At 35.5% G+C, this 14,380-nt stretch overlaps 1 long non-coding RNA gene across 1 annotated transcript in view; it reads left to right on the top strand.

The window, feature by feature from the left end:
• LOC131401183 (uncharacterized) overlaps positions 1-7,876 on the top strand; it is a 163,836-nt gene extending 155,960 nt beyond the window's left edge. The window contains exons 6-8 of the long non-coding RNA XR_009217582.1: positions 4,844-4,920; positions 6,914-6,978; positions 7,760-7,876. This is a non-coding gene — a long non-coding RNA (uncharacterized LOC131401183). The remainder of the gene's footprint in view (positions 1-4,843; positions 4,921-6,913; positions 6,979-7,759) is intronic.
• The last annotated feature ends 6,504 nt before the right edge of the window (positions 7,877-14,380 follow it).

The following is a 14,380-nucleotide window of genomic DNA, read 5'->3' as shown; positions in this document are numbered from 1 at the left end:
AAAATGGGTATAGAACAAAGGTTCTCAACATAATAAAGGCCATATATGACAAACCCACAGCTAATATCATCATCAATGGTGAACAACTGAAAGCTATACCTCTAAGAACAGGAACCAGACAAGGATGCCCACTCTCACCTCTCCTATTAAACATAGTATTGGAAGTCCTAGACAGAGCAATCAGGCAAGAAAAAGAAATAAAAGAGATCCAAATTGGAAAAGAAGAAGTGAAACTGTCACTATTTGCAGATGACATGATTTTATATATAGAAAACCCTACAGAAACTACCAAAAAACTTTTAGAAGTTATAAACAAATACACCAAAGTTGCAGGATACAAAATCAACATACAAAAATCAGTTGCATTTCTATACACTAACGACAAAGTAGCAGAAAGAGAAATTAAGAATACCATCCCATTTACAATTGCAACAAAAAGAATAAAATACCTAGGAATAAACCTAACCAAAGAGGTGAAAGATCTGTACACTGAAACCTATAAAACATTACTGAAAGAAAATGAGGAAGACACAAAGAAATGGAAAGACATTCCGTGCACTTGGATTGGAAGAATTAGCATAGTTAAGATATCCATGCTTCCTAAAGCAATCTATAGATTCAATGCAATCCCTATCAAAGTTCCAACAACATTTTTCACAGAAAGAGACAAAGAATCCTAAAATTTATATGGAACAACAAAAGACCCCGAATAGCTAAAGGAATCCTGAGAAAAAAGAACAAAGGTGGAGGTATCACACTCTCTGATTTCAAAATATACTACAAAGCTACAGTAACCAAAAGAGCGTGGTACTGGCACAAAAACAGACACACAGATCAATGGAATAGAATCGAAAGCCCAGAAATAAACCCACACATCTATGGACAGCTGATCTTCGACAAAGGTGCCAAGAACATGCAATGGAGAAAGGAAAGTCTCTTCAACAAATTGTGTTGGGAAACTGGGCAGCCACATGCAAAAAAAATAAAAGTAGACCATTACCTTACACCATACACAAAAATTAACTCAAAATGGATTAAAGACTTGAATGTAACACATGAAACTTCTAGAAGAAAACCTACGCAGTACACTCTTTGACATCGGTCTTAGCAACATTTTTTCCAGCACCATGTCTGACTAGGAATCAATACAGAAAATAAAAAAATGGGACTACATCAAACTAAAAAGCTTCTGCACAGCCAAGGAAACCATCAACAAAAAGAAAAGACAACCTAACAACTGGGAGAAGATATTTGCAAACCATACATCTGATAAGGGGTTACGCTCCAAAATATATAAAGAACTCTTGCATCTCAACAAGACAAATCCAACAACCCAATTAAGAAATAGGCAAAAGACCTGAAGAGACATTTCTCCAAAGAAATATACAGATGGCCAACAGGCACATGAAAAGATGTTCAACATCATTAAATATCAAGGAAATGCAAATCAAAACTACAATGAGATATCACCTCATGCCTGTCAGAATGGCTATAATTAACAAGACAGGAAACAACAAGTGTTGGAGAGGATGTGGAGAAAAGGGAACTCTCATACACTGCTGTTGGGAGTGCAAACTGGTGCAGCCACTATGGAAAACAGTATGGCGATTCCACAAAAAATTAAAGACAGAACTACCATATGATCCACCTATTCCACTGCTGGGTATTTATCCAAAGAGCTTGAAAACACCAATGCATAAAGATACATGCACCCCTGTGTTCATTGCAGCGTTATTCACAATAGCCAAGACTTCGAAGCAACCTAAGTGCCCATCAAGGGACGAATGGATAAAGTAGATGTGGTATATATACATAATGGAATACTACTCAGCCGTAAGAAACGATGAAATCCAGCCATTTGTGACAACATGGATGGACATTGAGGGTATTATGCAAAGTGAAATAAGTCAGAGGGAGAAGGTCAAATACCGTATGATCTCATTTATTAAGTAGTAGATAATAACAACAACCAACACATAGACACAGAGATTGGATTGGTGGTTACCAGAGGGGAAGGGGGGAGGGAGGAGGGTGAAAGGAATAATTAGGCACATGTGTGTGGTGATGGATTGTAATTAGTATTTGGGTGATGAACATGAGAATGTGATGTAATCCATGCAGAAATAGAATAGAAGTATAATGATGTACACCTGATATTTATGCAATGTTATAAACCAATGTTACCAAAATAAACAACAAATAAATACAAAAAAAAAAGAAAAAGATATGCTTGCTCTCCTTTCTTCTCTCAGCTTCTTTAAAAGGCATAAAACTTTACAAAATAATAATTAAACAATGTATTGTTGCATTTTTAACATAGATGTAATATGTATAGCAATAATACCACAAAGGGAGAAAAGAGAATAGAGCTATATAGAAATAATATTTATATTATTATATTATATTAATAATATAATGTTTATATTATGTATAATATTATACATAATACATAATAATATAAACAGGAATAATATTTCTATAACACGTTTAGATTGTTAATATAAACCTGAAGTAGAATCTGGTAATTTGAGATGTATATGGTAAGATTTAGAGCAACCATTAAAGAAATGACTCAAAAATTTGGTGAAAAAATTATTAGAGAAATTAAAATATTAGTTTTGAATATATTCACTTAATGCAGAAGAAAGTGGTAATGAAAGAGTAAGGGGGAAAAAGACTTGCAATGTATAGAAAATAAAAAAATTAAAACGGCAGACATAATTCCAACCAGATCAATAATAACATTAAATGTATGTGGATTAAACAATCTAATGAAAAGATGAGGATTGTCATAATGGATAAAAAAGAAAACAAGGTCAGACTATAAGTCTACAGAACACACACTTTAGATTCAGATACAATAATGGTATTAGAAATTAATAACAGTAAGAACTTAAAGAAATTCACAAATATGTAAAAATTAAACAACATACTCTGGCATCCATGGGATCAAGAGGAAATCACGAGGGTAGAAAATACTTTGAAATGAATGCAAATGAAGACACAACATACTCAATCTTATGGGATATAGCTAAAGCAGCACTTAGAGGGAAATTTATGCTATGTACAACACTATGTTAAAACACAAGTAAGAGCTATTATTAAATACCTAAACATCCACTTTAAGACACTAGAGAAAGAATGGAAACATTGAACAAGAAGGAAGAAAATAATAAAGATTATTGCAGAAAATAATAAAATAGGGAAAAGAAAATACAAAAATCAACAAAACCAAAAGTTGGTTCCTTGAAAGATCAACAAAACTGACATAGACTAACCAAGAAGAAAAAGGAAATTTCAAATTACTAGAATCATAAATGAAAGAGGGCATATTATAACTGACATTAGAGAAATAAATAAGATTATGAAGGAATATGATGAAAAATTGTATTCCAATAAATTTGATTGCTAAGATGAGATGGAAAAATTCCTAGAAAGACAGAAACTACTGAAACTGATCCAAGAAGAAATAGAAATTTGGAATAAATCTATAAAAGTGAAAAGATTGAATTAGCAATCAAAAAACTACTCAGAAAGACAAGCCTACGCCCAAATAGTTTCATTGGTGAATTCTGCCAAGCATTAAAAAAAAGAAATCAATACCAATTCTTGATAAACTTATCTAAAAAGTAGAAGAGATAGAAACTGTCCAAACTAATCCCTTAAGACCAGTGTTACTCTAATACCAAAGCCAATAAGACATCACAGGAAAAGAAAATTACAATCTAGTAATACTTAAGAATATGGACACAAAAATTCTCAACAAATACCAACAAACTGAAACCAGCAACATATAAAAATAATTGTACACAAGGCCCAAGTGAGATTTATTCTGAGGAAGCAAGGTTAGTTTAACATCTCCCAAACTAATTAACGATGCACAATGTTAATGGAATATAAAAACAAAAAAAAGCATGATCACCTCAGTAGGTGAAAAAAAATGCATTTTAAGAAATCCAGAACCTTTTCGTGATAAAAACACTCAATAAACTAGGTACAGAAGGGAACATCATCAACCTGATAGAGGGCATTTACAAAAGACCTATAGCTAACATCATACTTACTGGTGAAAGACTGAAACCATTTCCCTTAACATCAGGAGCAAGACAAAGATGTCGCTTTTACCACTTTTATTCAACATTGTACTGGAGATTCTGGTCAGGGAAATTGGGCAAGAATATGGAAAAAAAGTCATCCAAATTGGAAAGAAAGAAGCAAAACTATCTCTATTTATAGTTAGCAAGCTTCTCGTTTTTTTCAGGTCTCACAATTGTCATCTTTAAAAAGAGAGAGTTGGCTACATTATCCCTAAATTCAACTGGGTTATAACAAGAGAGTAGGTGTTAATTAATCAAGATGAGGGAGACAGGAATAAGGAAACACATGTGTAAACACACAGTGACATAAAGGGGGGTGGTAAATTAGAGGCACAGACAGAAGGTCTGTATGACTGGGGGGCTAAAAGCAAGAGTGAGAATGAGGGGCATGAGCTTGGAGATATAAGCAGGGACAAGATCTTTCAGGGCTTTGTAGGCCATGTTAAGAATATTTTAGATTCATCCTAAGAGTAAGGTATAGAGTAATTTTAAATGAATCAGACATTTATTTGTCTATTTCCAGATATTTACTTAATTATTGTCTTTATTGTCTTTCCTCCACCCATAGGATATAACTTAGAACAGGTCAAAGAAATTGTTTTCTTGGCTGCTATTTTCTCAGCAAATAGGTGCCTGGCATATAGTACCTACTCCATAAATATTATAAATGGATGAATAAAAGACTTGGAGGTGTTGGTGACATGATTTTATTTATATTTAAGAAGATCATTCTATTTTTTCTGTAGCGAATGGGTTGATATGAGAAGGAGATGCAAGACAGAATTTTAGGAGACTAATTTGGATGCTATTGCAAGTATTCCAGGTGAGAAATGGAGTGTTTTATTGTATTGTAAAATTTTAAAGCTTCATATTTTCCTTTTGCATCCACATTCCCACAAACAGGCTGTGAACACCCTGTCCCAGTGTGATAAGACTGGTCCTTGCCACAAGTTCCCCTTCTTGTCCTCCCCTGTGACCTAGTGACATTCAAAGGCACCAATGAAATACCCTCATGCCTTTTGCTTGTGTATTCTACCCAGACCTTCCAATAAACACACTTGCCCATGGATCTTCACCCTCTCTCAACTCCCCACTTGCTTCGTTCAGCCCCCTCCCTTAGCACTTCTCCTATATGGCACCCTGAATGGCATATCAGCCCTCCTTCTCTAGGAACTGTGAGTATAATAAATCTTTTAATTTCTTTGAGTGTAATTTCTGTGACTGTGTTGGAGTTATCCTTAAAAACACCACAAGGGGGACTTAACTTCTTCATCAACAACACATTTATACTCCAGTCAAGCTGGATGGATATGTCAAGAAGGTTCCCGTTAAAAAAAGTTTAACCTGTATTTTTCCCAAATGTTATGGGGACAACAGACATCTATAATCTCAAATATGTAGCTCCCTTGTATTAGTTTCCTGTGGCTGCTGTAACAAATTTCCACAAATTTGTTGGCTTAAAACAACAGAAATTCATTTTCTCACAGTTCTGAAAGCCAGAACTCAAAAATCACTCTCGCTGGTCTGAAATTAAGTTGTTAGCAATGCTACACTCTCTCCATAGGCTCTAGGAGAGAATCCATTCCTTGCGTCTTCCAGTTTGGGGTGGATGTTGGTATTTCTTGGCTTGTGGCTGCATCACTCCCATCATTAAAGCCAGTATCTTCAAATTACTCTCTGCTCTGACTTTACATAGCCTTTTCCTGTGTGTGTGTGTGTGTGTGTGTGTGTGTGTGTGTGTGTGTGTGAAATCTTCCACTGCCTCTCTTTTTAAGGACACTTGTGATTGTATTTAGGGATGACCCAGAGAATCCAGGATAATTTTCCCATCTCCAGATCACGTCTGCAAAGACTTTGCCATATGAAGTAATATTTATAGGTTCCAGAGACTAGGGCCTGTTATCTCTAGGGGGCACATTTCAGCCTACCACACCTCTATGTTGCAATTTATTTTAGTAGCCATTCAGTAAGGGGAGGTCACTTATATAACCTTATTTGATAGGTCTATGGACAATGAAAGAATTGGTTAGTAATATGCCTGTCCAACATTTCACCCTTTCAAGGAGACCTATGTCAGGTTAGCAGCATGTATGGATATAAGATATACTCTAATAGTTCTAGGTAGTGGAATGAAAAGTGATTAATGATTGGGCTAGGAGGGGATGAAACACACAATATAAAAGAGTAGTTGTCAGGTAAATAACACAGGAGTTGACCTGAGATAAATTCTCTCTTTCCCAAATATGCTAGAGACCAGAACCCTGGAAGGGGAAAGCTGATGCTTGTGTTCCTAATGTAAAATATGTATGACAGTGCCTGGTTCACAATAAATTATAGTTGCTATTATCCTGTCAGACTATATGAGAAGGCTCTGCCTTTGCAGGAAGAGCATCCTCAGATTTTCTCTTACATAGTATTTCTGGATCATGTCCTAATAGATAATCTACCAAAATGGCTGAGGAATAGTCTCTCCTGATAGATTTCAGATTTATGCAGTAATCATATCATGAACTATTCCCGGCTGCACATCGCCACCTCCTCGCACCCCCCACCCCTCGTGCCACTAAACTACACAACAGCTCTTTCCTAAGACTGTATCTGCTGCCAATTCATGAAACACTTCAACATCTAAATACTGTGCTCTAACTGCAGAGAAGCCAGTTTGGCACAAGATATTCCATTTCATATTAATCAGTGACTTAAGGGAAAGAAAACAAAGCCAAGAGATACTTTAGGCCTCCAAACTCTGGGTGGAGGGGTTGGTTAAATGAGCTGCAGAAATGGAAGCTTATATGCTATGGGTTTTTTTTTTTTAGGATGAATTGAGTGACTTAGTATTTTGATGGAACAAGGCAGAGGCTTCTTTTTGCTTCAGATGGTGGTAAATATGAATGTGACACTTTACAAGGCCTTTAATTGTTCTTCCTTCAGTGCTGACCAACTACTGATATATTATATTTAATGTTAAAACTAGCCTAACAAAAATTTTTCCAAAATAGAAACACTTGTAGGTAAAAACATTCACATTGAAGCATTTTGGAGAAACTCCTGTGATGCTGGCAATTTATACTTATGATCCTAGTGCATGTTGATTACTCCAAGCTTCTGGAAAGACAGGGAGTAAAGGAGGTGGTTGCTCTATTATAAAGCTAACTCTGAAACTTCAGCCATCCCCCACTATTTTATGTATTGCTTGAAACCTTCTAATCTCTGTTTGGGGGCCTCTCTCCCCACTTCATGTCTCTAAGAGAGCTAATATGGCTTAGAAGGAATGATATAGGATAAGCAAGCTGGAAAAGTGCAAAGAATATCTATAGTTATAAACGGTATACACATTACAAGTGGAACCATGCTCTGCCTATCATGTGAAATAATATTGCCTAGGATGAGAACAAGTGGCCCATTGAATCTCTAATAAAGAGACTTCTGTATGCAATACAAATAAGTAGTTAATTTATAGAAGGTCAGAGCTTGCAGAGTCCTTGTGGATCAATAGTACAACTCCTTCTTTTAAAGATGTGGGAACTTAGGTCCAAAGACAGAAAGTAACTAGCCCACTGTCACACAGCAATTAAGTCCTGAGCTTAGGACAGAACTCATGTTTTCTGCTTTCCTTCTGAGTGACCTATGTGCTATATAATACTATCTTCTTTTTACTGTAGGAATTGCTTTGCTCTGGTGGGCAGACAAGGACAGAAGTAAAGGAGTAAGACTAATCAATGCCCAGTTAATGCTAGGGCAATGAGATCCAAGCCAGCTGAAAATGGCTGTCTTTTCTCAAGGGCTCACCTGGCCTAAACCAGGAGAAAGCATTTTTAGCATCTATCTAGAACATGAGGGTAACTCATTTTGGTTGGTATACAAGCTTGTGTAGCCTCAAAATTTGAGCAGAATCATATTCTCTCTGTAACCATGACAGGTGAGTAGAAAAATTATCAGGTTGGTGATTTTCCCTCCTTTATCCCTTCCCTTTCTTCTTAATACCCTCTTCCCTATCAAAATCTGCCATCATAAACTCATACTCTGAGTGTATATAAAATGAAATCACTCTATTCCACCCTATCACTCTATTCTCTGTCTCTGTCTCCTCTATCTGTCTTTCTCTCTCTCCCTCACCCTCTCTCGAAGGTGTAAACAACTCTCTCTCATGAAAGGGACTTTAAGCCTTGCCAACTGATTAGGCAGTTGTTTGGGAGTATGTCATCTATCTTGGCAACAGTCTTTCTGTTAGTAAATGCCAACACTGGTTTTCCTAAGACTATTGCAATAGCTTTGCAATTGGGTTTTATAGTAATTCCCTCCAACCCATCAGTCACACAGCTTCTTCAGTGTCCTATCAAAAATGAAAACCTCACCATGTCACTCCACTAAAAATACACTAATGAACATTGAATAGGTTAGGATTTATCATTTTTTATATATCAGATACCTTCACAAAGAGTAGGTCAAGGAAGAAGCTTATATTCCCACATTATAAGAAGTCTGGATGCAGGCAGCCTAGGGCTAATGCATCTTCTCAAGGATTCATCAAGGAACCAGTCTCCTATGTTTATTATTTGGCATACCTAGTATGTGGCCTTTGTCTTTTTGTTTGCACTATGACTGTTTTAAGAAGAAAATAATGATGAGAAGGGATAACATCTCTATAAGGAAAATAATACTTTCCCAGAATTCCAAGAAGACTTCTGCTTCTTGCTTCATTGGCTTGTCACAATACCACCCTAACTGGAAGGGACACTGGAAAATATATTCTTTAATGTGGGAATATTATTGCACAAAATAAAATAAGATTATGTACCAGGGTTTTATATATCTCTGCCAATTCAATCTATTCTTTAAACTGGTCTTTATTAACCCCAAATTTGTGTCATTTTTCTGCTTAAAAAGACCATTGATTTTACAATACAGCTCAAACTCCTTCTCTTAGCATTAAAGGTTTTCTACAAATAGACATTAGCCATTATGTAGTTGTTATGTTTGTAGGCTCTAGAACCAGACTGCATAGGTTTCGGCACTGGAATCCCTTGCTTAGTAGTGATATGACCTAGGGAAAAGTGCTTAATTTTTCTGTGCCTCAGCTTACTCACCTATAAAAATGACAACATTAATATTATTTACTTCTGGTTTCATGTGTATTGATTAAATATCCATAGATATCAGTTTAAAGCACTTATAACAGTACCTGACACATAGTAAATACCCAAACAAATGTGAACTATTATTATTGTTGTTGTTGTTGTTGTTATTATTATTATTCCTTTAACCTTCACTTCCACCATTGCTCCACAAGCAATCCTTATCCAAATCATATTTATCTATTCTCTGTCCCCCTGAATGATCTATGTTGTTTATGCCTTTGGCACCTGCTACTTTCTTTGCCTAAAACATCTTTTAATCATTTTTCAATATCTAGTACTTTTAACACATTTTGAGAGTCATTACTTTCTCTGAGGAGGCCCTATTTGATCACTCTATAGCCCTTCTTTGTCTTCACAAAGTAACCTTTCCCTGTTTCTCACACAACTACATATTTCAGTGTACTGTGATTGCTGATTTACTTTTATATCTACCCCACAAAACAATAAGCTCCTTGAAAGAAAGAGTCATGTTTAATTTATCTTTACATTTCCAGTACCTAGCATAGTTCCTAGTTCCAACATAAGAACACAATAAATATTTCAGGAAGGATAAATATTTCAGGAAGGCAAAAAAGGAAAGAAGGATGGAGAGGAGATAGAAGGAAGGGAGGCAAACGCGGGGTGGGAGGAAATAATTGAATCTTGATTCGGCAAATGAAAATTGGATCATTCCTGCTATACCACAACATCTCCCTTCTAGGCATAATAAAAAGTCTGATGTCAGTCAACGTGATTACTGGGATCCACATACAGAAAAGTGTATATTGTCTGAAAGCAAACAGAATAGGGGAATCTAGGCGAAAGCAGTCTTTTCATGACTGAACACTAGAACAAATCTGTCATCATCACTGCTACATCCAAGAGTACTGAACTCACATAATTTATTCATTCATTCAACAAACATTTATAAACCATTAGTCATTGATCAGAAATTAAATTTAATAAACGTAGTCATAGCCTGTTGACATCTTTCTACATATATTACAGCAGATTTACAAAATTGTGTATCTACAAAACTGGTGACTACATCTTATAATGTGATCTCTCATCACTACACCAAGGCATTGACACACTATATGGTCCCGACTAAATGGCAAGCCAGCCTTCAGAGGCAACTCTATTTGCAGGAGACACATTTAGCAATTATGATGGCTCAATAAAAGCCTCTAGCCAATGGGACTGTGTCACCATGTGCAATAGCATTTAAGGACAAACTGAGAACTCTCACTAACACAGAATGTATACCAGATAACCTGCAGATGGATTCAAACATAACAATCTATGCTCAAGCTGACAAAATTATTTCTGAGCTTGGTTTGCAGATTATGCAAAAGAAAGGCAATTCTGAGTAATTATGTTCAAAATCCTTTAGAATGCAGCACAAGAAATCATAGTAATATTACATGATACTCTGTGATATTTATTATTTTCAAGATATCAAAATTTAGGAATTATATCATATTCAGAAAATCCAGAACAAAATTCCTTAAGCCTCTGTGGTAGTTGCAACAATCTTTTTAAATTACCATGAGGGCGAGAGAAAAATTGACCCCAGTTTTATTTCATCAATAATCAATAAAGAAAAACACAGGAATTTCTTTGCCAAGGCTAGAGTTCTCCATATGTTCTCCATAATAATAGTAACAACATTTTCAGGCTAACCAGATTGCACTAATAAACATGTAGAACTGAAGATTGGCCAATGTTTTAAAGAAAGTGATAAAAGGATGCGAGAAGAGGAATTGTGGCATTCAAGCTGCTCCTAAATTGTCAAAATATATTAAGTTTTCATACAAGTGCTTTTGTTTGTCTGTATGGAGGAGTGACATTGTTATCTCAGTAGGCAGTCGTCATGTTCTAATACCCACACTGCATGTAGTACATACAAATAAGTATTTGCATAAAAATATTGTCTAAAAGCTATGCCTGGGGGTCTAGGATACATTTTGGCTTTGAAGGTCTTGGAGTTTTACAGCACATTCCAGAGTACTTGTCACAATTCTTCAAGAGAAAATGATCACAAAACCTTCTCAAGAATTCACATTGATTTGACAGGACCGTTATAACAAAGTGTACCTTGATTGTGATTGTCTCCTTTACAAACTAGTTCAACATTTGTCTCTTTTTTCTTTTTTTCAGGTATACATCATTATACTTCAAATTCATCATGTTCACCATCCAAATACTAATTACAACCCATCACCACACACACAACATTTGTCTTAAAATGTACCTTTTGCTATGATTCAGGTATCATGAAGCCAACACATCAGTAGACTTGCCACTGAGAAAGTTGTTTTGTTTTGTTTTGGGGTTTTTTTCCTCCTTTTTTCTCTATTGCAGTAACATTGGTTTATAACATTATATAAAGTTGGGGTGTATATCATTGTATTTCGACTTTTGTGCAGATTACATCATGTTCACCACCCAAACACTAATTACAATCCCTCACCATACACATGTGCCTAATCAGCTCTATCTCCCTCCTCCCACCCCTTCCCCTCTGGTAACCACCAATCCAATCTCTGACTCTATGTGTTTGTTTGTTGTTTTTATCTTCTATTTCTGAGTGAGGTCATACATTATTTGACTTTCTCCCTCTGACTTATTTCGCTTAGCATAATACTCTCAAGTTCCATCCATGTTGTCACAAATGGCCAGATTTCATCATTCTTCATAGCTGGGTAGTATTCCATTGTATATATATACCACATCTTCTTTATCCATTCATCCCTTGATGGGCATTTAGGTTGCTTGCAAGTCTTGGATATTGTGAATAATGTTTCAATGAACATAGGGGTGCATATAGCTTTAGGCATTTGTGTTTTCATGTTCTTTGGATAAATACCCAGCGGTGGAATAGCTGGATCATATGGTAGTTCTAGTCTTAATTTCTTGAGGAATCTCCATACCGTTGTCCATAGTGGCTACACCAATTTATACTCCCACCTGCAGTGTATGAGAGTTCACTTTCTTCACACCCTCTCCAACTCTTGTTATTTCCTGTCTTGTTAATTATAGCCATTCCTATGGGTGTGAGGTGATATCTCATTGTAGTTATGATTTGCACTTCCCTGATAATTAATGATGTTGAAAATCTTTTCAGGTGCTTGTTGGCTATCTGTATATCTTCTTTGGAGAAATGTCTGTTCATATCTTTTGTCCATTTTTAATTGGGTGGTTAGATTTTTGTTGAGATGTATGAGTTCTTTATATATTTAGGATATTAACACCTTATCAGATATATGGCTTGCAAATATCTTCTCCCAATTGTTGGGTTGTCTTTTCATTTTGTTGATGGTTTCCTTTGTTGTGCAGAAGCTTTTTAGTTTGATGTAGTCCCATTTGTTTATTTTTTCTATTGTTTCCCTTACCCGATAAGACATGGTACTTGAAAACATGCTACTAAGACCAATGTCGAAGAGCATACTGCCCGTGTTTTCTTCTAGAAGTTTTATGGTTTCAGGTCTTACATTCAAGTGTTTAATGCATTTTGAGTTAATTTTTGTGCATGGTGTAAGATAATGGTCTACATTCGTTCTTTTGCATGTGGCTGTCCAGTTTTCCCAGCACCATTTATTGAAGAGACTTTCCTTTCTCCATAGTATGTTCTTGGCTTCCTTGTCAAAAATTAGCTGTCCACAGATCTGAGGGTTTATTTCTGGGCTCTTGATTCTGTTCCATTGATTTGTGTGTCTGTTTTTGTGCCAGTACCATACTGTTTTGATTACTATAGCTTTGTAACATATTTTGAAATCTAGGAGTGTGATACTTCCAGCTTTTTTCTCAGGATTCCTTTGGCTATTCAGGGTCTTTTGCTGTTCCACATAAATTTTAGGATTTTTTGTTCTATTTCTGTAAAAAATTTCATCAGAAATTTGACAGGGATTGCATTGGATCTGTAGATTGCTTTAGGAAGTATGGACATCTTAACTATGTTAATTCTTCCAACCGAAGAGCCTAGAATATCTTTCCATTTCTTTGTGTCATCTTCAATTTCTTTCAGCAATGTTTTATAGTTTTCAGTGTACAGATGTTTCACCTCTTTGGTTAAGTTTACTCCTAGGTATTTTATTCTTTTTGTTCTAATTGTAAATGGGATGGTATTCTTAATTTCTCTTTCTGCTGCTTTGTTGCTATACAGAAACACAATTGAATTTGTATGTTGATTTTATATCCTGCAACTTTACCATATTCAATTATTATTTCTAAAAGTTTTTTGGTGGATTCTTTAGGGTTTTCTATATATAAAATCATGTCATCTGCACGTAGTGACAGTTTCACTTCTTCCTTTCCACTTTGGATCCATTTTATTTCTTTTTCTTGCCTGATTGCTCTGGTTAGGACTCCCAATGCTATGTTAAATAAGAGTGGTGAAAGTGGGCATTCTTCTCTGGTTCCTGTTTCTAGAGGGATAGCTATCAGTTTTTCTCCATTGAGAATGATGTTAGCTCTGGATTTGTCATATATGGCCTTTATTATGTTCAGGTACTTTCCTTCTATATCCATTTTATTGAGAAATTTTGTCATAAATTGATGTTGGGTCTTGTCAAATGCTTTCTCTGCATCTATTGGGATGATCATATGATTTTTATTCTTCATTTTGTTAATGTGGTGTATCATGTTGATTGATTTGCAGAAGTTGAACCATCCCTGCATGTCTGGAATAAATCCCACTTGATCATGGTGTATGATCTTTTTAATGTATTTTCCCATTCTATTTCCTAGTATTTTTTTTGAGGATTTTTGCATCGATGTTCATCAGTGATATTGGCCTGTAATTTTCTTTTTTGTATGTTGTCCTTGTCTGATTTTGGTATCAGGGTAATCTTGGCTTCATACAAGGACTTAGGAAACTTCCCTCCTCTTCAATTTTTTGGAAGTGTTTGAGAAGGATAGGAAGTAAATCTTCATTGAATGGTTGGTAAAATTCACTAGGGAAGCCATCTGGTCCTGGAATTTTATATTTTGGGAAGTTTTTGATTATGGTTTTGATCTCCTTACTGGTGATTAGTCGATTCAAATTGTCTCTTTCTTCTTGATTCAGTTTGGCAAGGTTGTATGATTCTAAGAATTTATCCATTTCTTCTAGATTATCCAATTTGTTGGCATATAGCTTTTCATAGTATTCTCTTATAATCTTTT

Source organism: Diceros bicornis, chromosome X (assembly GCF_020826845.1).
Source record: "Diceros bicornis minor isolate mBicDic1 chromosome X, mDicBic1.mat.cur, whole genome shotgun sequence".
Lineage (NCBI taxonomy): Eukaryota > Metazoa > Chordata > Mammalia > Perissodactyla > Rhinocerotidae > Diceros > Diceros bicornis.
The sequence above is the reverse complement of the archived record's forward strand: the minus strand, read 5'-3'. Positions and strand labels throughout refer to the sequence as shown.